This window comes from Equus caballus, chromosome 26 (assembly GCF_041296265.1).
Source record: "Equus caballus isolate H_3958 breed thoroughbred chromosome 26, TB-T2T, whole genome shotgun sequence".
NCBI classification, from domain to species: Eukaryota; Metazoa; Chordata; class Mammalia; order Perissodactyla; family Equidae; genus Equus; species Equus caballus.
Genome location: NC_091709.1, coordinates 18,307,863 through 18,334,964, shown reverse-complemented (window position 1 = coordinate 18,334,964; position 27,102 = coordinate 18,307,863). Strand labels below are relative to the sequence as shown.

General features: G+C 37.2%; 1 long non-coding RNA gene across 1 annotated transcript; it reads left to right on the top strand.

Moving 5' to 3' along the window:
• Positions 1 to 1,539: 1,539 nt before the first annotated feature.
• On the top strand, positions 1,540 to 24,261 carry LOC111770785 (uncharacterized). The gene is made up of 4 exons (XR_002804192.2): positions 1,540 to 1,752; positions 16,615 to 16,750; positions 20,368 to 20,478; positions 20,751 to 24,261. It is a non-coding gene; the product is annotated as an uncharacterized lncRNA (long non-coding RNA).
• The last annotated feature ends 2,841 nt before the right edge of the window (positions 24,262 to 27,102 follow it).

Here is a 27,102-nt window from a genome sequence, read left to right as displayed (position 1 = left end):
AGTAGCAAGGTATATATATATCTCTATCTACATATTTAGATGTAGATATACATATGTAGCTATAGATAGAGATAGAGATATATACATTACACATTCTTTAATCACCTCTGAAGTCATTTGAATGGCCTCTCTCTCTGCAAAGTCTAACCTATTTCTCTTGGTTCCCATTTGGATAACATTTAGTTTCCATAAGTTCTTGAACTGGTAGTTCATATTCAAGCATCTTTCCCTTTGAAATAAAATTAAGATTAATTAATTTATAAGGGAAGATTAAAGCTATTAAATATGTAAAGTAGAGCTAAGCACCAAACAAGGGGTAGGATAATGCTTGTCTACAAGTATTTGAAGGTGTAAACATCAGAAAGACTAAGAATCACTTAACATAGAACAAGATTTCGGTAAAATTAAGAGACTAATATAATATTGACAGGACCTGGCATGAATAACATTTCATGGAGCTGAACTACTTTTGGAAATGACATTGTAAATTTTCCTCCCTTAGTTAAAAGACAAGATATGACACAAAAGTTCTTTTTGTAGGCAGAAGGCCCTGAGAGAACTGATCTCAATAAGTATTCATTAATAGCTGCCCATGATTTGGCAACAAGCCATTCCTTTCTACTCACTATTGTTATTTTCAATAGCTCTCGAATCCCCTTAATAGCCAGGCTTGTGAGGTAGAAGACGACCACATCAAATGAAACAGTCCTGTGCTGTGTTCTTGTCTCATTGGGAATGTACTTGCATACCAATTGTCCGTCATGAATAGAGGAGGCTTAGCCACACCAAAAATGTTTGGCCCTCTCCCAAGGCCGTATTTTTGTAAAAATGGAGTCAAGAATGGGACTTGGAACTTCTCCATGTCTGAATACCTAATGTACAAAAAAGCAATTACTTTTCTTATGACTCTACAATGTCAAAATACTTAGTAACCTCTTAAAATTTTTTACTGTATTTTTTATAACAGTCGCACTTAAATTATACCAAAATCCGTTTAGGTGATAACAAATGAATGATAAAGTTGAATTTAAGACAATATCTCAGTTTTTCTATAGTGTGTAGCTTTATGGATTAGTGCGTTGTACCATCCATTTTATAGACTACATATCCACAAGGTCATTCCCACAATGTAATGTTGATTAAAAAATCTAGTAATCTTGTAAAAACATTACAGTATGCAAACATGACGTATTTTAACTGAAGTGATCCTCGTGCTCTCTGCTTCCTTTTTTCAGGGATCACAAATTACCTGAGATAAAATTTACTCATACTTACCCTGTAAGTAAAGATCATGATGCCAACCCTGGTATCAGTTTCCCCACATTAAACCCAGCATATATGGGGTTAAAACTAAAACGCTCATTCCCTGCTTACTCTCTGGCTTCCTGGCTCCAGAATCCACTATCCTCCATGGAGACAGACACCATCAAGGACAAGCACCTGGACCGTCTCCTCCCCACAAAGAGATACGAGCTGGTGGCAAAGTGCTGACCAGCAAGGTCATGAGCTCCCTCCTCTCTGCAAGTGTCTCAAGGCCAAAGACAGGCTGCTGGGAAAGCTCCGACCAGCAAGGCCATATGCTCCCCCTCCCCTACCTAAAACTGCAAATAAAACCCCTTCCTTTTAGCTTTTTGGGGAGTTTGGCATTTGAGCGTTAGCTGCCCTCTCTCCTTGCTCAGCGCTGTGCGAAAAATAAAAGTCCTACTTTCTTCCACCACACACGGTGTCAGAGATTGGCTTGCTGCGCAATGGGTAAGTAAGCAAACTCACTTCAGGTTCGGTAACAATCACAGAGATAGATGAATGAGGTTGACTTGTCTTAGAGCTCTAGAGTCTTCCTGCAAAGGGTAAAGACATTGTGTGGTTCTCCCTACTCTTGAATAAATATGAAAATAATGATATGTTGCTTAAAAGAGATTTTCAAACCCCCAAATGCGATACCTATATCCCATGAGGACCAACTTGTGTAGAAATGAAAAATGGCGTGAGTTACCAGGTTAAGAAACTGCCCTCCTCGACCCTACACAATATCTTAATTCCCACCAGAAAACTCTCTGTATTGCTGCAATTGTTTCAGTTTAGTCAATGATGAATAGAAGTAGAGAGAGCCCTGGAAACATTTTGAACATGTTACATCGAAAAAAATCTCAAAAATTGAAGCAAGTGATTTCCTTATCTTTTAAAAATAATATGTATGCTTATCTCACCTATCCATCTCACTTTTATATGCTGATATAGCCTTCCAAAAACTTTTGCAACCATGAGAAAAATCTCAATTCTAGTACTGATGAATTTTTTATATTGGCCTCAATTGCATAAAGCTGGGGGTTTGTAACAGTTTTCTTAGGCAAAGATGCAAATTTAAAATCTAAGTTTTTATTGTTTCCTCTTCTTCTTCAGGAAATAAAGGTGATATTCATTCCAGTGAGAACTTAGCAGATATTCTAAGAGGCCACCTAAAAATAAAATCAATATACAGCTGTAATGGTTTTGAAGACGTTGTTGAATGTCAGGCCTGGCAAAAATGTGATTATTACTGGGTAACCGTAGTATTTTTCTGGACCAGTCTCAAGACCAATTTGTCAGATGGATAAAAACCTATCTAAAAGAACTGATATACAATCATGCTGGTCCTTCATTAGTTAATCATATTTATGAAACAGCCATTGATTCTGAGATTAGTGATAAATACCATTAAGGTCATCAGAAAGATTTAGTGGAAAACTCTGCTGCAGAACACTGAGCTATCTTATGAATCCTCTGAAGTTTTTCAGCATTCCAATCAATGATTATTCCTTTTCTGAAAGTCCTTACACGTTCAGATGAGTCTAAAGACATCTCAAGGTTTTAGTTGAAAAGTTGTCACTACCTACTCTGAACTCAAGTATTTTCCCATGGGATTTTACGGGTTTTTTTTGAAGCAATGAGATGTAAACTGTAAATTTCCACTGAGCACATAATGTTTTTAGCTCCATAGAGTTCAGCCATGTGACATATGGTCTGCAGTAGATAGTAAACCTTTCCTCCGTCTTGCTTGACTTGTCTTTTCAATTATTATTCTTGAAAGTAAACACAACTTCTGAGCCACAGTTTTTACTTGGTATATTCAAGTGATTTTTAAAAGTCATTTGTTTCTCTGGCTAACATCATATATGCCCACTTAATTCTACTCTGCTTATAAAAAAAACCTTCTTGTAAAAGGCCACAAAGAGCCCATGTGAGGTTGGAACTCACACACCACCTATGGTTAAGAGACTGTCTCCCTACTCGCGTAGTCTGCTGGCTCAAACACTCTTCCTTTCCCTTTCTCTTCTCCCTCTGCTCCCACTTGCTGTACTTCAGAGTGTACACTGAGAACAATGTACGTGTTCTCAAGTCTATGGGCACATGCAAATAGTTTTTATTTAAGCGCTGACAGCTTTAAACTGAGATAACTTTCTTAATGGATTGTTGTGAGTTGTTCTTTTGCTCATAAATTTACGAATACTAATTTTAGGGAATCTGTCTCTATGGTCAAGACCTCTGAGTAGAAATGTAGTGGCCCTGGGGCTTATACTTTACACTATAAAAGTAATTTTACATAAGCAAAAGGGAGCAAAATTAAAGATCAAAAGTTTCCCTAAGTGTAAAAAGAGGAGTAGAAAGAAAACACCACAGATCAGAGAAAAAGGAGCAGAACGCGAAGAGCTGGTGGAGTATGGGTGGGAAGTGGAAGAGACGACTCCCTTCACAGACAATGGGGAAGGGTGCTACTGCATTTTAGGTATACTTGAGTCCCAGGTATTTGTTGGAACCCTAAAAATAAGCACTTTCCCCAGAAGGAGAAGTTGGTAGTTTACGTAAACTAGCAAAACAGCAAAAGAGTAGTTAACCTCTTATCAACAGTCTAATAGACGAACGAACTGTATGCTGCAGGATTTGGTAGCTAAGGATAACAGTATCTAAATGTGTTGGTTGTTATTGTTAGACTTGAATAAGTCAGAGCAGCAAAGAAACCAACTGCTCTTTAAAACGATTCAACTAGAATCAAAAGAGAAAAGCAGCATGATTACTCTCAGACTAAAGAGGGTGAGATCAATAAATCAATCATGCATTCTCCTGAATGGGTAGAGAGAAGTCCATAGTTTTGATACTTCTTTGGAAATAGATGTTAATGAACTCTGGGTGTGGGAGATGGGGAATCCAGGATGACTTCTAGGTGTTCGGCTTCAGCTACTGTGTGGATGCCACTACTGTTTGCTGACACCAGGATAAGGCAGTAAAACCAAGAGCTCCATGGTGAACATCCTAAATGGAAAATGTCAAATAGATATTTATTGGAGATGTCAAGTAACACGACATCTATAGCTCTAAAGAGAGGTAAGAGTGACAGAGAGGTTTGAGAGTCATCAACAAATATAAAGATTTAAGGTAATGTGAATGAATGAGATCACAGAGGAAGAGTTTAAAGAGAAATGACATTGGCCTTTCAGCATTTAAAGATAGAATACAAAATAAAGAGCCATCAAAGAAGAGGTAGGCATGAAGTGAGCTGGACAGAAAGAGGAGACCACAGCGGCATAAAAGCAAATAGCAGGGAGGGAATGATCAGTGGTAGCAAACGCTGCTGAGAGATTGATTATGATGAAGATAAGACATGAAGACCATTGCTTACCTACATGCTTCTGTGGAGTTTTAGGGAGGGGAGCCAGTTTTGAAGGATGTGAAAAATAAATTGTTGGTTATAAAGTGGGGCAATAAGGGTAAAAATCTCATTTAAGGAGTTTTATTTTGAAGGTTGCAAAAAGAAATGCAGTAATCAGAGGTGATGTGAAGTAAAGGAATTTTTTTTAAGATGAGAGATATTGGAGCATAGTAGTAGGAACGTAATGAAAATATGAGGGACTTACCCTATCTTTGAGATTTCTTTTTTATGAAGATGCAGCATCGGGGAGTGTGAATTCAGCTGTAGCTGACTGAAGAAGAAATGGATGCCTCTTCCAAACTGAGCTCATCAGGTTGCACTCCAAAAGCTGCAAGTCGGGTACTAAAATCCCCACACATGAATCTCTGTGAGGCCTGAGCATACTTCCTATCCTATTACAATACTGGTAGTCTTGTTCCAAAGGCCTCTTTTTCCTTTAAGTGAATTTGAGTGAATTTCTCGATAACATTCAAAGATCACTAGGAACATTGAGTTAAACTTTCCTAAAATTCCCCAAATCTGTAATATGCTCTTTTACACTGTCAATCTTCAATAAATGGACAAAATTACAGTGATTCTCAATATATTTTACCATAAGATAGTTTTAATGAATATTTCAGGGGACTAGCGATCGTATGAAATCGGTTGGCAATATTACCTAGATTTTGCTTTTATCTCAAATTACTTGAAGTTTCATCTTCATATTTTGCTTCTGGGTTTGCTTTATTCTAGTTTTACCTCTGTATTCCTCTCTTTACCTTCTACTTATCTCTCCGAAATTCCATATGTCAAACCTGTATTTTTTCTTTTGCTAATTTAGCTCCTGATCCCTTCTGAAAGCTTAGGACTCCAAAAGTAGAGATTTGCCATTTGAAATGAGAATTTCAATGTCTCCCACAAAACTTCTCATTTATGTTCTGAGAAGTATCTCCTCAAAATACTTACACCAACTTTTAAAAATCTAAGGAATAACAATATTTATATTTTTCTTGTAAAAAAGAAATGATAGAAAATCCACTGACCTTCTAAATCAATACTACTATTTTCAATGTTTTTCAAGCAGAGATGACACATCCCCTATTACAGAATCTCAAAATGCTCTATTTTCATAGCTTCCAGAAGCTTGGAATGCTCAAAATACAGTAGATACCAAACGCTGATTTCTTTAACTGTGAGGTGGTGGTTGGCTTTGTACTGCATAGTGACACGTTTCCATTTTAATGATGTTTGAATTTAGCACAGCAATTGGATTCCCTTTCAAATGAGCTACATTGAAGTTCCACCTGCTTACCCACATTTCTTACTAAAAATTAAACTCTTAATGATCACAGTGAGGGAAAAACAATTAAGAACTTCCTAAAATGCACTTTTTGGTACTTCTATTTATATCAAACACATGTTGCAATGACATATGTTCTGCATTTCAAACCAGGAACCCTGGCTTGTATACACTTCCATACATTTATAGCCTTAATCAAGACAGAAACCATTTGCTTTTCACATAGCCATTAAAGCATAGAATCAATTCAGGATTTTGCTAAATAGCCCCCTACACTTTATTACAGTTTACCTTGTGTTTTTGTAAGGAGGAGCTATTATTTCTACTCCTGGCTCTTGATCTCTCCAGGGGGTCCAAATAAGCATCTGTTGTGGAACAGAGTTGAAAGCGAAGTCCCTGGGAATGGGAATGTGGAGAGAAGGAAAATGGGAAATCAACTCTGGGAGCAGCAGCAAAGCTTTCCTGCAGAGAGTTCTGCACCATAATCAGCTACAGCCTTCACGAAAAGTTAAGAACTCACTCAAATGATTAGTAGTACATTCAGTATCTACAGAAAAGGAAAAGAGTGGTGAGCCAGAATTTAAGAGAACAGACAGGGAGGTAGGGAAGGGAGAAGAGAACCAGAAAAGAAGAGGAAGGGAAGAAGAGAAAATGAATGAGAATCATGAGATTTCACAGTCGAGCCTCACGTGGGACAAGTGAGCAAAATGGTTACGTGATAACAATCTATGGAGATTTAGGTTTTACATGGCTGATCTGACTAGGCTGTATCGAGATCGGTTAACTCTCTAGCCTAGACTGATCATTTTAGGAGTATCACATATCAGTGGTCAATCTAGGTTTAGGTTAAGGTGATGATTTACTTATTTTAGGAACATAGGAAATATTTTCACTTGTTTTACAGAACTATAATTAAATGTATTAAGGGAAACCAGTATATGTTTCACATATATATAAATACGTAGGCATACACACACACATACGTACAGTATATGTATGGATGGATATACATACACACACGCGTGTGAGGGTCTCTGAAAGAACAGTAGCATATGCATGCAAGATTCTTTCCCCTTCAAAGAATGCTTAGCTACACTAAAAAATATTGACAAATATTCTGACACTTGGAGGTTTATTCATGCAATTCTTATACAAAGTCTTTGAAGTTAATATTGGCTCTCTTCTTATCTAAAACAGACTGTTTTTGCAAAAGCCATGTCTGTCCTCCTTCATTAATATCCAACTCAGTAAGAAAAGGGCTGACTTTGATTCATATGAAACAACTTTAAAAGTATTTTACAGTTTCAAAATTAAAATAGTTTCTTAATTCTTAAAATTATGCTTTATGGAAAAATATAAAGGATTAAAATCAAAAGATAAGACTCACTTTGATCTTCAAAGCTCAGCTACATGCTTGTTGCATGAGGCTTGCAGAAAAATATGTGCAGCTTCTCGAATCCACAGGGTACATAACTAGCACTTAATAGCCTCGCGGACTGCTGTTTATAACGAATCAGGCTTTTGGAGAAATAGGTTGTAATTAAAACGCACAGCTTACATGTTGAGATTTCAGCTGGGCAAATAAGCAGATATTAGGAAATATGTAAAATCTAAAGATTAAAATTGGAAACGATAACATTGTTTTTACTAGGTGTGCTCATGCTGTTTGTATGATCTACCCTCACACACACGCACCCCCATACACATGCACACACAATATGAGCACAATATTTCAACCCATTTTGCTCTTCAAATATGAGTTTCACCCAACATTTCCCAATAAATCTGTTAATCTGGACTAATTCCTCATTGACATAGCCAGGACTCATTCAATTTCAAAAGTCAGAAACTCAATACAAGCAGTTTAAGCAAAATAAGAAAATATTTTTGGCTTATGTATTTGGGAAAGTCAGGAGTGAAACTAATATAAAAAATTATCTGGAATCATTGACCTGATAAATAGCAAGAATGTCTCTCACATTCTCACACCTTTGATTTTTCTCTACACGTAGTTCTATTCTCACTTGCTGCTGATGAGCTTTTCCTACATGAGGTAGATTGTGGCTTCTGAAAGCTTATTATTTGCACATGATAACAGTGATTTTCTCCATGCCTCCCCTCCCCTGCAAGTCCCAGGTTACTGTTTTGATTGGACCACTATATTCATGTGCATGTGCCTATTTCTGGACCAATCACTGTGGCCATAAGCAAGAGATGCTCAGCGCCATGGCATGAGTCACCCAGAGATAGGTGCCTGTTCCCCCAGCGAGAGCATACTCTTACCTGCAAAAAGGTGAAAAGTGATAAAGGAAACAGACATACGCTCATGACCAAAGACATCATTTCTCCTTGTATGAGACTGTGTGGTTCTCCAAGGTTTACAATCTCCACGTGATCAACTCAGAAACAAATTATTACTGACTAATAGCTATAAATCACCACAACTACCACCACCACTACACACGCACACACATGCACACACATAAGTTATTTCTTATTTCAGGGCAATTGTGCAAGGTGTTTTTCACATTATCTCATGTGATTTTCCCCAAAATATTATAAAATAGACTGTTTTACACATGGGAAAACTGAAATTACGTGTGAACAACTAAGCAATCTAACAAAAACCTATAAACTATGTTCAGTTTTGGAGTATGTGTCGACCAAAGACCTGGAATGGAGTAGAAGGAGACACGTGATTAGATAGCATAGATTTTAAGCCTCTGAGAGATTTAACAAATACTAGCAATGTCAATGGTATGTAAGATTATACCAAAAAATCGGCAATAATTATAATGGAGTCATCATTACACATAAGATTAGGTTCAATTGAATGAGAACGAATCTGAAATAGTGACTTACTAAGATACAATCTTATATTTTACTCTTGTAAACAAAGTCTGGGGGAAAGAGCATAGTCTGTTGTTGGAACAGTGACTTGACAATTATCAGAGATCCACCCATAGTGTTTTGCTTCGTGTTCCAACATGACTGTTCAGGAGGTAGGTGTAACATTCCAGTCATCAGAAAGATGTAGACGGCACAAGAGAGGTGTGTCCCTCTCCCTTTATAAACACTTCCCAGATCTCGCACATGGCACTTTTAACCAGCACATTCTCATATCGCCTCACCTAGCTCTAAGGAAGGCTTGTAAATAGAGTCTTTATTCCACTCAGTCATAAGTGCCACTAAAAGTCTGGGATCCTCTAATCCCAGATTAGAAAATGGATATTGGAACTGGGGCTAGGAGTCTCTGCCAAGAACTCTTCCACTTTCTTCTGCAATATGTCACTGATATCACTCTTGGAGTACGACTATTATGGCCCTAGCCATGTTCTTTTATATAGTCAAAGGGCAAACTCTTACCTATTATATCAAACATAAGGTTTTTCTTTGTGATTTACTAGAGTTACACTATGCTTACTTCTGAATTTGAGCAAATTGTGTCCTAACTGCTTTGTAAAAAACCCACTGAGCTCTCCGTACTCTCTCTGAAATCTGACTGTAACATTACGCTCAACTATAGTAAAAATGACTTTATACTGTAGTCGGTTGTATTTTAAAACGTCCTGTGTAGTCTTCCAGAAACTTGTCACTCCTTTATCAAGAGGTTGAGCATATATCCTTGAAATTGGGAAGTTCTTTTAGGCTGTTTTGATGAATAGAACACAGTGGAAATGATGCTGCATATCATCTGAAACTAGGTCACAAATGGCAAAAGAGCTTCCACCTGGCTCCTTCTCTTTTGGAATGCTTGACCTTGGAACTCAGCAGCCATGCTGTGAGGAAGTCAAGCAGCCACATGAAAAGACCACGTGTAAGTGTCTGGCCACAGCCTAAGCTGCTTGAATTGACCCAGTTAACTGAAAACATGAACTATTAGAGCAGTGAGTGAGCCTTCTGATGATCACTGACTCCAGTCTTTGAGCTCTCCCAGTGGATACATGGTGGAGCAGAGCAAAGCTGTCCCCCTGACCAAAGGGCACATTAGTGAGCAAAGGATACATTGTCATTGTTTTAAGCCACTAAGTTTTGGGGTAGTTAATTATGCAACACTAGATAACTGGAAAACACATACTGATAAAAAATTTAGCAACATACCTGTAAAAGCACACCAGTTAAGAACTAATACAGTAAAGGTAGGAAGAGTTATATCATCCAACCATCTCATTTTAAAGATGAGAAAATACAGGGTGAGTTCACTCAAGCAAGTTGCTTAAGGATATACAATCATTTAGCATAATGTACCCCAAAGTCACTCTTGGGTATTCTAGTTCTTCCTATGCATCCTTATTTTTAATTCCCTCCTCATATCTGAAATATGATTTTAAGTTTTGCCATATCAGATTTATACAGCTAGATATGAACCACAGCTCAGCGATCCTCAAAACTTACTGTATGACACAATTATCTGTGCTTCCTCTGGAATCAGAATCCTCTGCACAATTGCAGGCCTACTGAATGAAAATCTCCATTTGGGTACGAGCGTGTGTGCAGATACACATATACCAATTCTATATGCAATGTTAATGAGCAGACCCTGTTGAGACATCCCTGAAGGGATGTCCCTTTATAATGGAAACTCAGAAGTAAGAAATATTTCATACATTCAACTCTGGATCTGTCCTCAGACCTCATTGATTTTGTTTGTATAAAACAAAATGGAATATCAACAGCCCATATTTGACAAAAAATAAAAACAGAAGATCATATTAGATAAAAAATAAAATACAAGAGTTGTTCTATCACATAATCCCTTTCTATTACCATATTTTCCTAGGAGTCTTCTGTGCATTAGTCCTTAATTGGTTCAATTCAGTGCAACACACTAGCCAAGAACTATGCTTGGCAATTGGAGTTCAAAACTGAAAGAGACCTGCCAGTTTAATGAGGAAAGTTTTCAGAAAGTTGGAAATTTCAGGTTCGTGTGATAAAGTCATAATAGTACCCATAGGCTGCCATGGAATCACAGAACAAAGGCCCGATTCTAACCTAGAAACATTTGGAAGAATTCAGAGAGGAGACAATACCTGAAGTGACTCTTATAGGATCAATCATAAATGTTATCTAGACAAAGAAAGGTGGGCATGTTATTCAAGAGAATAGTATAGTGTGGAGTTCAGCAAACTAGGGCCTATGGGCCACATCTGGGCTACTACCTAATTTTGTAAATAAAGTTTCATTTAAACATAGTTATGCCCCATTATTACCACAGAATTTAGTACTCACAATATACTGTATGGCCCACTAAGCCAAAGATGGTTACTATCTGGGTTTCACAGAAAGCTCTCTGACCTCTGGTATAGAGAGAATGGTATCCAAAGTACCACTACATATTCAAGGAATCACAAAAGTTAAATATAATAAAATATAAAACTTGAAGCATGGGGCTGGCCTGGTGGCGCAGCAGTTAAGTTCGCACATTCTGCTTCGGCTGCCCAGGGTTCACTGGTTCAGATCCTGGGTGTGGACATGGAACCGCTTGGCAAGCCATGCTTTGGCAGGTGTCCCACACATAAAGTAGTGGAAGATGGGCATGGATGTTAGCTCAGCAAAAAGAGGAGGATTGGCAGCAGACGTTAGCTCAGGGCTAATCTTCCTCAAAATAAATAAATAAAAACAAAGCAAAGAAAGGAAGAGTTTTGAGTCTAGAATCATAGGTAGGAGACATGAAGAATTGTCTATGTTAGGTTAAGCTGCTTGTCTTTTAGTCTATCATGGAGAAAAAATTATGAGTTTTAAGGAGCAGAGTGACATGATCAGATTTCAGCAAGATTGCTCTGGCTGCATTATGGAAATGTTTAAGAAATGGAAGATAGCAGATGAGAGATCAGTCAAGAAGTGAGATATCTTGAGGACCTGATGTAGGACAAAGAGAAGGTACAAATAGAAGGGGATCTATAGAAGCTCTTTAGTAAGTAAAATTAGCAAGATTGGCTGAAACTCATCTGTCCTGATTTTGAAATATGTCTGCAAAGTTTTGATGCTACTCCTTTCAAAACATACAGCCTAATTACCCTTCTCCCGAACGTATGCCAGACCTAGGGACTCTTTTCTAATGAATAGAATGTGACGGAAGTTATGGTATGTGGCTTCCCAGGCAAGGTCATAAAGAACATAGCTTCCTCCTGACTCTCCTTTTGCTCTGGAAGAAGCCAGCCACTGTGTCATAAGAATACTCAAGCAGCCCGAGGACAATTCTATGCGAAGGGGAACTGAGGCCTCTCCCAAACAGCCACCACCAGTTTGCCAGCAATGTGAGTGAGCCACCTTGGAACCAGATCCAACACCATCATTGAAGCCTTCAGGTGACTGTAATCCTGATCAACATCTTGACTACAATCTAATGAGAGACCCTGAGCCAGAATCCCTCAGCCAAGCTGTTTCCATATTTCTGAATCCAAGAAGTTGAGAGAAACAAATGTTTATTGTTACTTTCAGCCACTGATTATGGGGATAATTTATGACATAGCAATAGATAATATATCATCAACTGAAATGAAAATGCAGGAGGAGAAAAAATTGGAGGGGAAGGTGCTAAGTACAGCGTTGGCCATGCTGATTTTGAAGGTCCTTTGGGAGAGCCAAATGAATATGTTGAGCAGAACTTAGACACTCTCCGCTAGTCTGGTACTTGGGGTGAGGCCAGAGATTAAACCAGTATTCCTTGAGGTACTTATCTGTTCTAATGTACGGTTTTCAAGCTGTCTTCAAGTCCATTTCTATTTTAGTGGGGATATCTTCATTTACAGCAAGTTGTTTGCCCTTACTCTTGGCTTCTATATCCATTGGCATCTAACATCTCCTAGATCAGCAAATAACTGTTACATAAAAGAAACATTTCTAAAAGAAGAGAACTTGCAGAGATAAGACTTCCAGCTTTTTGGCTTATGTTCAAACCCCCAGTAGAGAAACAAGGCTCTCAACCAACAACCAATGTACCTGGAAGCTAGAAAATGCTTCCGCTGAGAGCCAAACTACAGACACTATCAGTAAGTTGTAGGAATTCAAACCCCAGGGTTTGATAATATTTTCCTCAGATACTCTATATGTATTTAAGTGCAATGTCCTCAAGCTGGAATTTGTGTGGATATGTGCAGTAGATAAGGCCGGTGAGGTTGGTGAGGTGTCCAAATATATGCATACCAAAGATAGAAAATGCCTCTAGGCTGTTATATTCCTAGGCTCAGCTTCTAGCTTCTAGAATAAATATGTCCCTAGCACCATACTTTGAAATTTAGCAGATTTGCTCTCTGCCAACGTTGAGAGCACTGAAGTAAAAAAATATATAGTTAAATATTTATATATTAACAAGGAACATCTACAGGAAATATACTCACTCTAGTTCGTAGGAGATTGAATTTGGAGGTCATAAGAAAAACATGTATCTCAAGTGCCATCATGGATTCTGGAAAATACAAGTGTCAAATACAATTTTAAAAATTAGAATTACCATTTTAAGTCTTTAAAAAATGGACACATGTAGCCTTTTATGTTTAAATGTCCAAACATTTAATAAATCGTCACTATTCATAAAGCATCATGGTAGGCTCTGTGGATGTGATGTTGATAACACAAAATACGCACTCCTTGAGTTGCTGATGATCAACATATTGAAATGTGTCACCTTTTCCTAGTATTAAGGGAACTAAGTTTTTCACAAAATTAAACACACAAAAACACATAAAATTTCAAAGAAAAACTGAGTCGCTCCTGTCTGTGTCAGACGTAATGAGTTCTGATATTCCCCTTAACACCTATAAACTGTTCTGCCAAGTTTAGAACAATAACCATATGCAGCTTCACATATCTTTAAGCTTTCTTATTTGCCATTCTCTCCCCGAACCAGTATAATTTCTCCTTTCCTCCTGTCTGATTTTCTCTTCTAAAAATCCAAGAAAATCATTAGGAAATTCTTAAAAGACTGTTTCATCCTGGATAAAGGGTTAAGTCTACTCTGTGGCTTTCAAGGGTGTGTGTCGTGAGCAGGATTTCACTTACTTAGCAGACCCTAAAGCTAGAGTATCCTTTTAATACTGAAAACACAGAGTGGAAATTTAATTCCTCACCATAGTGGGCAATAGATGTGGTCAGCAAGGAGAACACCAGCCTGTCTTTAATTAGTTATTGTCAAAAAGAGCATGGAGATCTTACTATCCAAAATTTGATGCTAACAGAGCCTACTTTATCCTAAGAACTGCCATTGAATCAGGACAGGATCATCCCATTTGACTTTAATTTTCCTTAGTAGGAAAATTAATAAACAACAGCAAAATGTTCCTGAAGTCCTTTTAGAAGCTTTGGAAGACTGTATCCTGAGCAGCTAAATGGGCGGCTTGCAGGGCTGTCCAAGAAGGGTGGAACTGACAGCTCCCTAATCCATTCAGACAGAACTCCTATGAGAGTGAATCATAAAAAGACAAAATACCCACAACACATGCTCACTAGGGCATCTCTCCCTTACAACCCACCCTCGCTTCCCCCAACACCCAACAATACACACATAGCACTACATGGAATTTTGGGTGGATTGCAAAATGGTTTAAAGTCTAAATCCATAGATAGCAAACAGCAAAGGCAATCATCCCTAACAGCCCTCAAACATGCCAGATGGGAAGTGCTTTCAGAGAGAACTACATGAGAATGTTTTTTTAAAATATTCGTGTTCTGATAGGATTGTTTTTATGATTGTGTACCCAATTTCCTCCAAAACACTCTCCTGAGGTACTTTTTGAAGACTAGAGGATAATAAAGGGTTCTTGTGGTTTATTAGAGAAAAACATATTGAAAGGATCTGAAAGAGGGAGTTTTCATGTTTGAAGGATAATAAGCATTCAAAAAACAAAACCTCTGTGATATTCATAGATTGTCCAAAGATTTTTATTTGTTTTATCCCCTGGAAAAGACAAAATTTAAGCTACACAACGAAGATTTTCTTGGGCATTATAAATAATGAAGTTTATTATCATTTCTATTTTGTCATTCCTTTCCATAATTGCATTATAACTATGCAACTTACAAATATATCTATTTTCAGAAAACAGAAGCTCTGCTTGTGCAGCTGGTTATTTTTATAAGTACTTCATGTTCTGGAGAAGTGCTGTGACTTGTTCTTAATTCATGTGAAAAAAGGATAAGTGTGTTAAAAGTGTTTGCTCTCTGTTCTCAAATAAGTGGTGAGGCACTGCATGTTGAAACTCCTGACAGAAACGAAGGGCTGAAGGGGCCTTGCTGGCACTGAGGTCACAGTTCAAGCAGGTGCCATTGCATTATGCTCTGAGACTGTAAAGGTACAGTAGAATCACATGAGTAATCGTATTTGTTGTCTTAAATCAATGAATAACGCTTTTGTTAATTATTTGTTGAGTCTTGCCTTTGGTTTTGCACAGAACTTTAGCTTTGGAACGATTTTGAGACAGAAAACAGCACCACACCCTCATTATGCCATAACTCCTTTCTAACTCAATTTCTGGAACATTATTTATATAAGTAGACTTTACTTATTAGCCTCATTAGCAATGAAGTAATCTTATTTGTTATCCAAAGTTAAACATGACGTACTTTTGGCTTTTTGTCAATTTTAGATGAGACAAAAAATTTTGCCATATATCTAAAATGTTTTACATGACATAAGCTACTTTATTTTTCTTTGTACTATGCTCTATTATTTCTGTACACACAATAAATAGATAGACTCTTCGGTAATAGAACATATGAAAGTAGAAGAGAGACTAGAGGATGGGATTGTCAAAGAGGATGGCATGAAATGGATTGGGTGGATTGATACACCACTTTAATATTTTAATTTTGTTTCAAGAAGTCTTCAGTAGGGTAGGAATTGATCAGCATATTTAACAAAACTTTGAAGAGAAAAGTCTACAATGGCATGATCAATTAAGCAAAAGTCTAAGAGTTGATTACTGAGGAGCAGAAGTTGAAAGAATTGGAGAGACTGGACAGAAGAAGGCACCCCGGCTACACTATACTAGGAAGAGTTACACTGCTCCAATTATTCAACAATGTTTATCAAATACCAACCATCTGCAAAGTACCATTCTTCATGTTCTATGCCTTAAAGTCCAGGTTATAAGAAGGAATAAAAACTGAGCAGTTATTAAGTACTCTTATGTACATATTATTTAGTTTTACAGCAACCATCTAAAGTAAATGTTGATGTTAAAGTAAATGTTGATGATAAATGAACCTTTTTCCATAGGTTCAGAGAAATATGGTAACCTGTTCTAGGTAAAACCCATACATAAAACAATAAATTTTGGATCTGTGATTTGAACAAGTTCTTCTTCAAAAATCCACACAATTTAACAATGAGTTAATCAATGAGCCAAATTTACAAATACTCTATAGAATAACCAACATTTGTACCCAAAATTTAATAACACCTAATTGTTTTTTTCAAACACAATCTTGTGCATCTAATGATACAAAGATAAAAATTTTATCTAATATTGAACATGTCCACTGTTTAATATTTTTTCTTTTATGGAAGATATGAAATCCATGGTAAGAATAACAGATATGAGAATTTATAAATGTTTTCATTTATTCTATGAAGGTTTTTTTTTTTTCCTTTTTCTCCCCAAAGCCCCCCGGTGCATAGTTGTATTATATTCTTTGTTGTGGGTCCTTCTAGTTGTGGCATGTGGGATGCTGCCTCAGTGTGGTTTGATGAGCAGTGCCATGTCCGCGCCCAGGATTCGAACCAACGAAACACTGGGCTGTCTGCAGCGGAGCGCTCGAACTCGGCCACGGGGCCAGCCCCTATGAAGGTATTTAATATCTAACTTAAGCTTCATTCTGTCTAACGCTTTATCCAGCTACTAGCAGGGAAATTCAGAAAATTTCAGAGTTATCTAAGTTATCTTGGCTATAAAACTTGAACTTTTTCAAGACTTTCCCCAGGGTTGATGTTAAACTATTCAACTCTGAGTAGGGGAGTAAAAAGGTTTATGCAAATAGTACTGAGTCATAGTTAAGGGAGGGTTATCTACCTCTAAGTCATGAAATAATGTTTAATGGATCTAATGCTGGCCCTTGCTCTAGATGTAACTTGTCCCATTTCGTATTTAGTCATGTCCCAATCCTTCTTGGCAATTGGCTAAGAGTGAGCCTGGTGAGACTTGCACCTAGGAACTTTGCAGTGACTTTCCATGTCACTCTGGACAAAGAGAAACTTGGGGGGATTGTCTTTGACTCTCTCGTGCCTAGATAGGCCATGATACCTGTTTTAGTCCGTTCAGGTTGCTATAACACGGTACCAGAAACTGGATGGCTTATAAACAACAGATATTTATTTCTTCCAGTTCTAGAGACTGAAAGTCCAAGATCAGGGTGCCTGTTTGGTTGTGTTCTGTGTTCTGGTGAAGGTCCTTTTCCGGTTGCAGATTCCTGACAAGTCCACTGTGTCCTCACATGGTGGAAGGGGCTAGGGAGCTTTCGCAGGCCACTTCTATGAGGGCACTTCCCATTCATGAGGGCTCTGCCCTCATTACTTAGTCACTTTCCAAAGACTTCACTCATAACACCATAATCTTGGGGTTAGATTTCAACATGCAAATTTTGGGGGGACACAAACATTCAGACCATAGCAACACCCATTGCATTCTGTGGCTAAGACACCATGAAAACATATGGGAATTTCCTCTGAAGCTTGTGACTTCCTTAGTCTCCAACTAGGAAATGGGACACAGATTCTTTTAAGTTTCAGATCTCCAGATTTAAAAAGCATATTACGTAATTTCATCCTCCCTTTCAGACTTAACCTGTGGGTGAAGGTAGCTGTTGAAGAGAAGATGTAGGCTGTCTGTCCCTAACTCCATAGAATATTTTTCTTCTTCTTTCCTTCTCCGAATAGAAGGTATTTTATATAATATGGGAAGGGGAGTGAGACACGCTGGTCCTTGCTGACCCAGGTCATTTGAGCTTAAAGAGTAAATTTGCCACCTTTGTTCTCTTGTCTGTTTTGACAACTCCACCTCCCAGGCCCAAGGCAATGGTAGCTCTAAGAGCCAAATCTAAGAGGGGGAAAGTCACAGGTTTTAAGAGTGTGTGAGAGAAGAAATAAACACCTGGAATCAAGTTATATTTCTACCGCCAGTTTTCTCTAGAAACTCGATGCTTATACTCAATCAAGAATACAGATACTAGTGAATTTTAAACACAATTTTAAATGAGGATTACTATATCCCATGCACCTGAATGGAAAGAGAAATATTTGATCGGTTGCTCAGATGTTTCCAGATATTTAGTATTATGTATACAATAAAAATGCCTGAATTTGTCCCATTCTGGGGACTGTTTGGAAGACTGTGTATACCAATTGTATAGAATAGATTATTTTTAATTTTGAAACCAGTGGAGAAATGAACAGCATCCTCGAAGGAACCAGGAGGGTGGGGAAAAATAATAATTTGTGAGAAATTAAAAAATATATATGGACATTTTTGTCTTCCATGATTCATTCTACCTAATGCATTTTTAAATTTGGCTGTGATATTTAATTTAATGTAGTAATCTTATAAAGACAAATATGATGCTGGGCTTTTCCTATGAGTCAGAACCATTTTTTCGTACCTAAGTTCTTGTGGTTACTTATTTTAGATGTAAGCATCAGGGACCGCCAGGTGGCCCAGTGATTAAGTTCACATGTCCTGCTTCAGCAGCCTGGGGTTCACCGATTTGGATCCCAGGTGTGGACCTATGCACTGCTTGTCAAGCCATGCTGTGGAAGGCGTCCCACATATAAAGTAGAGAAGATGGGCACAGATGTTAGCTCAGGGCCAGTCTTCCTCAAAAAAAAGAAAAGAAAAGAAAATCAGAAAATTTCCAAAAGTACATAAATTTTCTAATCATTTGCTTCATTTTTATTAAATTAGATTTTTCTAAAAGGCCTGATGATACACAAGCCTCAAAGAGGTCATATACCAGAGAAAGTCAATAAAGCCTTGATAACCTAATCACTTGCATCTTAAATTTCTGCAAACTTCTTGTGTAGTAAGTATTTTGACCAACACACATTTTTTGTTTTATAAGACCTGCAATCTTTTTTAGGGGACAGAGTATTTTTTAGACAAAAATGGTTTATGTCATAATCAATTACTCAGCACAGCTTTAAAACGGTTATTTATAAATTGCTTAATATGGTTGCCTTGTTTAATGGTTATTTTCATTATTTATTAGATTAGTGCTGTAAACACAGTATTGATCCAAAGGGCAATGCTTTTCATAAAATATATCTAACCATAAAATTGGCTGTAAAGTTGAAATATAAAAACTCTTAGATCAGTTTCATCATCCCTTTAGAAACGTGGAAATATTTGTGCTTCTGAGCTATAGACACGGGAGAGTTTAAATATTAAATGTACATGTTGCAAAACATCGTCATCATTAGGGGCAGTTATTCTATTGAATGTATTTTAATTCTGCACTTTTTAGAAAAGTATTTTAATTTAGAGTATTCTGTTTAATAAAAAATCATTTCATATATGCAAAGGATATATTGAATTACACTGCTTGAAATTATTTTGCCCAATACTCTTGAATTTGTGAATGCTGAGACTCAGAGCTTGAAAACTTACCCAAAGCATCATAATGTGTAATTAACTAATTTCATATTTTTTTCCACTTTACATACATCCTGTTATACCTACCTACATGCACAGGCAATTTGATACAGTTTTTTAAATTGCTTATTTTAATGGTAAGTTCTTATACTATTTGTCTTCGTTTGAATGAAGTTTCCTTCCTAGCATAATTTGTTCTGTGTATCAAATCACCGTAAAAGTATTGTAATGAACATACCTGTACCTCTTTGGTCTATGAAGGATTCTGAGTACCTATAAAATTTGCATCATATCCAAAATATCACCTGCATGGACCTCTTTCTTTCCATTCCCACTGCTAGCTTAGTGCTGACCCTCTTAACTTCTCGTCTGCATACTGCAATGGTCACCTGAACTGATCCTCCTCTTCAATCAATACTGCACACCACTGCTAGAGTTATGGCCATTCCCCTGCTGTAAAACATTCACGTCCTATTGCTTGGAATAAATAATAAGTTACTTAGCCCAGCATTTAAAGCTCCCCATTATATGACCCCCAACCTATATTTCTACCCTCTACTTACACTCTCATGGGTGGTTTTTGCCATTCCCGATTTTTAGCCAGTATGTTCTTCCTATTGGTCTTGACTCAAGTTTTCTCCTTCATCTGAAGTGGTGTAATAGACTCACAATTCAGACTAAATCTCACTGCCCAACAAACCAGTCACAGACGTCACTATGCAGAACTCATCTCTTCTATACTGTCATAAGACGGCTTAAATGTTAATCGTAGCACATTTTACATTCTACTAAATTTACTCATGTATACCTGTCTTTCTTCCTAGAATAACAGCACATGGAGGCAAGAGAAAAATTCCATTTTATTTCCGTTAGTCTACAGTGTCTTCAACAAATGTGTGCCAGTTGATTTGACTGAAAACTTGGGGGATTTTTAAGTAAGTTACCTTATGCTTATTCTTACCTCCTTAAATGTTATATCAAATAATTTATTTTTCTAGATGACTCAGGGTAAAACTTACTAACATTATTATATTGGGTTATAATGCCCTCAGGAACCGCTAAGGCATGTCAAGTTTTTTTGTCTGTAAATAGCTACAAACTGCAGAGATTTGATTCAGGAAGTTCTATATCCTTTGACTCTTTATGCCAGCAGCTTTATCTTAATTGCCTGGGGGTAAGCCTGAAGGTGTTTCTCTCTCTCTTACAGAATAAACATCAAGCTCTTTGTAGCAGCAGTGCCCTTCGTGGCTGCTGGATGTTCCAGAAATGCTATATAGTACTGGTTCCAGAGATTAGACATTTTCTCTACAAGAAATAAGAAAGAAGTGTGGGCAAGAAAAGTTGGAATTTGGTTTTTGATAGCTCCACTTCTCATTGGGATGGATGGACTCATTTTCAGAGAATAGGGGAGACTGGCCTGAAGGCTAGTGCTCTCAGGAGTGAGGTATCAGCATGTCACAGTGTGGCGCATTCCCTCACCCCTCCTCCACGTGTACAGAAATGGAGTGGAACTTCTTTCTGGTGGTGAACACCCTGGGCCAGGAGCCTAGTGATTATTGCTTCCTTCTGAATAGAAACGGAAATTGTTTTACCACTGTTTCGTTGGTTGAAAGGTCTTGGACATTAGGTCAGCGACACCCTCCAGGGAGGTAAAATATAGCAAGGGCAAAAATCCAATGCCAGCTAAGGGAACAAGGATTTGATTTCCTCTGGGAACTTCCAATTGCCTTCCATTCCTCCCTCTCCCCGCCTTCTCCAGCTTATAACTTCTGGATTCAATAATAGCTACTGTTCATTCTTTTTGGCTTTTCCTGTACTTTTCCAAACAGCCTCAGTTTTTCCAAGTAGACGTCTCTTCCTTCCTTGAATGTTAAAAGATGTATTGATTTCATCTGAGCAATCAGAGTAGTACAACAATATTTTTGCTTTAGGTTTCTGATGAAATTTGTATTTAAGACCTCTTAGTTTTTTCTCATGAAGAAAAATCATTCCAGGTGGCATTTAGGAGCACATGAAGCATATTCACAGGAGGAAAGAAAGAAGCCTGTTTGTCCTCCTGCTTTTCCTCCTGGAGCTCAGCTCAGGTTTGGCTGCCAGAAGGAAATGCTTCTCAGAGCAATTTTTGTGTGGTCTAAGATTTGAGGTCAGGCACTGCCTTTCTGCTTCTTCAAAAAATATTTTCTGTATAAGTGATTACAAGTCCAGAAATCTAGAAATTTGTTCTTGTTTTGCTTTTGTTGCCAACACATAGTGACCTTAAATAAGTCACTAATAATTGAGCCTCAGTTTCCGTCTTTGTCAAATGGAGATAACAATCACTGGCCTCCTGCCTCATGGCCTTGATGTAGAGGTCAAGTGAGATTGTAAAGAAAAACACAGAAATCTCTAGAACATCACATATAATACGACAATTTAAGAGGCTATACTTTGTAAACTCTAAGGAGATATATAAAAGCAATTATGCTTTCTGATTATAATTGCTCCTTAGGCGTACTGAGAACATTGGCTAACCTGCAGGCTTAGGAAGAGCAATACTGCACACATATGGTTGCTGCTTTTCTGTTCTTACTAGACCACACTCCTTTTTTGCATGCCCTTCCAGCAGGCTTCCTTCTCACAATGGCTCAGTTTCTTGTCTGCAGCCATAAAACCAAGACTTTCATAACTTAAGTGCAAATGCTTAAGTTCAATAAATATAGGAACATTCCTGGAAACTCATCCAAAATATCTTTATTGCCTTCATCCCCTGGAACCCAAAGGCCCTCATATTATTTTGAGAGATATGTCCTAGGAAGATGGGACTTACTTAAAGTTCATATGGGATGCAAATCAATGAGGGAGAGAAAAAGTCACCTTCTTATATCTCCCTAGTTGGACCACCACAAATTATTCTCTTGGAACATTACAGTGTGAGAAAATCTGTGAGGGCTTAAAGTTCATCTTGCTTTAGCTTCTTTATAGCTAAATAACCTTCATATGTATAGAAAGCCTGATATTTTCCTGTCAAATTTTGGCCTGAAGAGATATAACTGGCTCCCTACCATGTGGTAGTGCCAAAGCAAGGTCAAGAGAACTAAGCAAACAAAAACTTTGATGTGAATATTGTTTCATCTTTTTCCCAACCCCACATCAAAATTGTCACTTATACAAGGCAAGTCCCATGAACACTCATCTGATTTTGAATTGGCCTGGAGGATAGTCATTCCAGAACCCATTGACACTGGCATCGTTGTTTCCTCCATTGAAAGCACTTCAAAGGTTTGTCACACTGCTTCAGATCCATTTTCATCCAGAAGGTATAGTATTACTGTGATTAGTGTTTTGTATCTTCTCATTTGAGTACAAAAAACAAAAAACCCTATTAGGTAGATTGTATTTTTCACTTTTCAAATTAAAGTAATTTTAAGTAAATCAAGGCTATAAATCAAGAAACGTACTTAGTGTTCATCCAAAAGCAACAGGATACACATACTTCTCAAGCACACATAGAACATTCTCCAGGATAGATCAGATGTTAGGCCAAAACAAATCTTAATAAACTTAAGAAGACTGAAATCATACCAAGCGTCTTTTCTGACCACAATGGTATGAAATTAGAAATCAATTGCAAGAAGAAAAATGGAAAATTAACAAGTACGTGGAGATCAAGCAACATGCTACTGAGCAACTAATGCATAAAAGGAGAAATCAAAAGAGAAATCAAAAAGTATCTTGAGAAAAAATGAAAATGGAAACATAACATACCAAAGTTTACGGGATACAGCAAAAGAGAGATGTTCATAGAAATAAATGCTTACATCAAGAAACAAGAAAGTTCTCAACCTCATTGTACACCTCAAGGAACCAGAAAATAGAATAAAATAAGCCCAACGTTAGAAGAACAAAGGAAACAAAGATCAGAGTAGAAACAAGTGAAATAGAGACTAAAAACAAAACAGAAAAGATAAAACTAATAGCTGGTTTTTTGAAAAGATAAGCAAAATTGACACATCTTTAGCTAGACTCACCAAGAAAAAACAGGAGCCAATAAAATCATAAATGAAAGTGAAAATATTACAACTGATTATTTACAATAGCCATTGTTTACAGTAGCCGAGACATGGAAGCAACCTAAATGTCCATTGATAGATGAATGGATAAAGAAGAATGTAGTATATAAATGTATTATTCAGCTGTTAAAAAGAAGGAAATCTTGCCATTTGTGACAACATTGATGGACCTTGAAGGCATCCTGCTGAGTGAATAAGTCAGACAGAAAAAGACAAATACTATATGGGCTCACTTATACATGGAGTCTGAAAAAATCCCCTGAACTCTTGGATACAGAGAACAGATTGGTGGTTGCCAGAGGAAGGGTGTAGGGGGTGGGTGAAATGGGTGAAAATGATGAAAAGGTACAAACTTCCAGTCATAAAATAAATAAGTCCTGGGGACGTAATGTACTGCATGGGAACTACTGTTAATAATACTGTATTGTACATTTGAAAGTTGTTAAGAGAAAAGATCTTGAAAGTTCTCATCACAAGAAAAAAAATTTGTAACTATGTATGGTGATGGATGCTAACTAGACTTGTTGTGGTGATCGTTTCACAATATATACAAATATCAAATCATTTTGTTGTACATCTGGAACTAATATAATGTTATATGTCAGTTATATCCCAATTAAAGAGATGTAATTAAGAGTCACAACTAATAAAAGATAGAAGTTAAGTCCATGCTTTTTGCATAATGTTACAGTTCCTCTCTTTATTAACCAGTGAGTGATGCTTGTAAGTAGCGTATACCCACATGGTTGGTCCCATTATATAGGGAAATTACAATTTCAGTGGTACACTCAGCACTATTGAATTCTATTTTGCTCCCATGTTTACTTTGTATTTCATCTTGAGTTGGAGCTATCCTGAAATGGTTCACTCTTTCCATGTTCTGATCACACTTCTGACTCCAAAGATATCTCAAGAGGTTAATGCATATAGGGTAACACTGTGACAAATAAAAAAAATTGTTTTTTTAATTATTTCTTCATCTCCTTTATTTCTCAGGCACCAATGTCTCTTTATCCTTGCTGTTTTGTCTCCGCAATGACTGACTACTATCTTTTAGACTCCTCTCTGGGGTCTCCTTGCCTCCAACTCAATCTGTTCTAATCTACCATTCAACAATTCTTTGCTGCCTAAACAAATCTCTGCCATGGCTTTGAAGTTCTATATTCTGACCCTCAACATCTATCCTGACCTCATTTCTTTCCATATCACTCCATATACTCTATCCTACAACTGTCTCACCTCATGTCTAATCACCTTGGTCCCTGAGCCTGAATATTTCTCCCCTTCTGCTCACTCTATTGAAACACTTCCAGACCACCTCAAACATCACAGCCTCTCTTATTCCTTCTATTCAGAAATAATTGTTCTTTTCCTAAAATATAACAGCCTATTCATTGCAACTATTTTAGTACTTATTTAGTTGTAATTTGTGTTTAAAGTTAGGTGCTTATACGCCTGCCTTTCCCACCGTATAGTAAATTCATTGAGAAGATTGAAGAATTAGCTGTAACTTATTGCCAGGAGTTCAGTTGCCAATCCAGATCAACTTGGTTTGAACCCCAGCCCTGCCACTTATTATTTGTATATCTATAGGCAAATTGATTAAGCTTTCTAGGCCTCATTTTCATTTTCTGTTTTGGAAAATTAGAATTATATTATCCACCTTTCAGATTTATTGTAATAATTAAATGATACTCAAAGAGCATCCACACTTAGGAGTCTGTATTCAAAGCTTGTTGAATTGAGAGCAAATGATAGCAGTAATGAGAGGCAAGGGCATTCTAGGTGAAAAGAAAAAGTGCAGGTACCTAGAGAGGAATAGGCTGGCCTGAGAACACTTAACAGACTTTTTTGACCAGAACAGAGTGCTTGTGAACAGTGGACAAGTAGCTTACATAATTTATGTGAGGTCATGTTGTTGAAGCCAGGTTGAGTTTAGGCTTAATGTTGTAGAGATTCTTTTGAAGATAAGAAGGGTATAATTTGGGATTTGATAAGGATCATTTGATTGTTATACATTGAATACAATGGGAAAGACAGAATCTAAAGTCAGAAAAGTCAACTAGTGGGTGGTTGAAGTAAATCAGGCATAAAGTGGAGGAGGCCCCAAAAGGGTGAGCATTTGGAGATCAATGGGTAATATCCATTGTGTTAATAATTGCTTACTTTCATTTGCTCTAGATTTAACCTTTCCTAGGTAGCTTCAAGGTGTGTCTACATGTTGTACTTTCTAATCTAGGCATGTACTAATGCTTTGTTCACTCTAATAACACCCTTTTTCTGCAGACTGGAATTTTCCCTTGTCGCAGTCGATATCATTATAAATTGAAGGGTCACATATGTGATAACCTCTCTTCAAATGGCTCCTTCTACTTTTTTCCAAATTAGTTTTTCTTCTTCCAGCTGTTTACAAGATTAGATACTGTCTATGATATATAGGAGGGAAATTAAAATACTATTGTGAGAAACAGTGGTTAAGTATTGTTTGCTTTCAATTTTTCCTAATTTAATCATCCATTTGACAAAGTTTTATTAAATGCTTATCATGAGCCAAGCATTGTTGTGATCACTAAAAAAGAAAAAAAAAAAGCTAATGAAATACTCTTATGGAAGAGGTCTGTCAGAAAATTCTTTAGGATTTTCCTTATCCAAATTATTTATAAATATGTCTGATTTTCTCAAGCAATAATACCAGGATACCTTAATCTCAACTTCAGTCTCCTAATTTTCCCTTTGTTTTGTTTCCTATCTGTCAGAATTTTTCTGATAAAATATGTTCTCACGCAAATTATCATTGTATCTCAGATGTTTAGAACTTTTAGGTATGGAAGTATACAAGAGGGTATATGAAAGCCTGAATCAATTATAATCATTGCTTCTCCCTTTTCCACATGTGATTTAGGTGGCAGAAAACAGTCCGCCTTCCTAGGGGGATGAGATTGAGTCAATGCTTTTAGCATAAATCATAGTGGACTGAGAAGGTAGACAATGGTTTTTAAATTATAATCAGAGATACTCAAGCTTGAATTCACACTCTGTCACTTTCAGAGTTTGTGACCTTGAGCAAGTTTCCTAAACATTCCCAAAGCTCAGAATTCTCATCTGTAAAACTGGAGTACTTACCCCAAAGGGCTGAAATATGATTAAACAAGATAATTTATCTAGAGTGTCATCCAATACCTAGCACATGATGGGCACCAAAAGGTACCTATTTTTATTATTAATATTTCAATTTTTGAGACCAATTTAGTTGAAGTCAATAAGCATTAAGAACATTAAGGAAATCCTGCCGTATGGGGCAACATGGATGAACCAGGGAGATATTACTCTAAGTGAAATAAGCCAGAGACAGAAGGACAAATATTGCATGATTCCACTTATATGAGGTATCTAAAGTGTCAGACTTAACAGAAACAGAGAGTAGAATGGTTCTTTTCAGGGGTTGAGGGGAGGGGGAAATGGGGAGTTGTTGTTCAATGGTTATAAGTTTCAGTTATGCAATATGAGTAA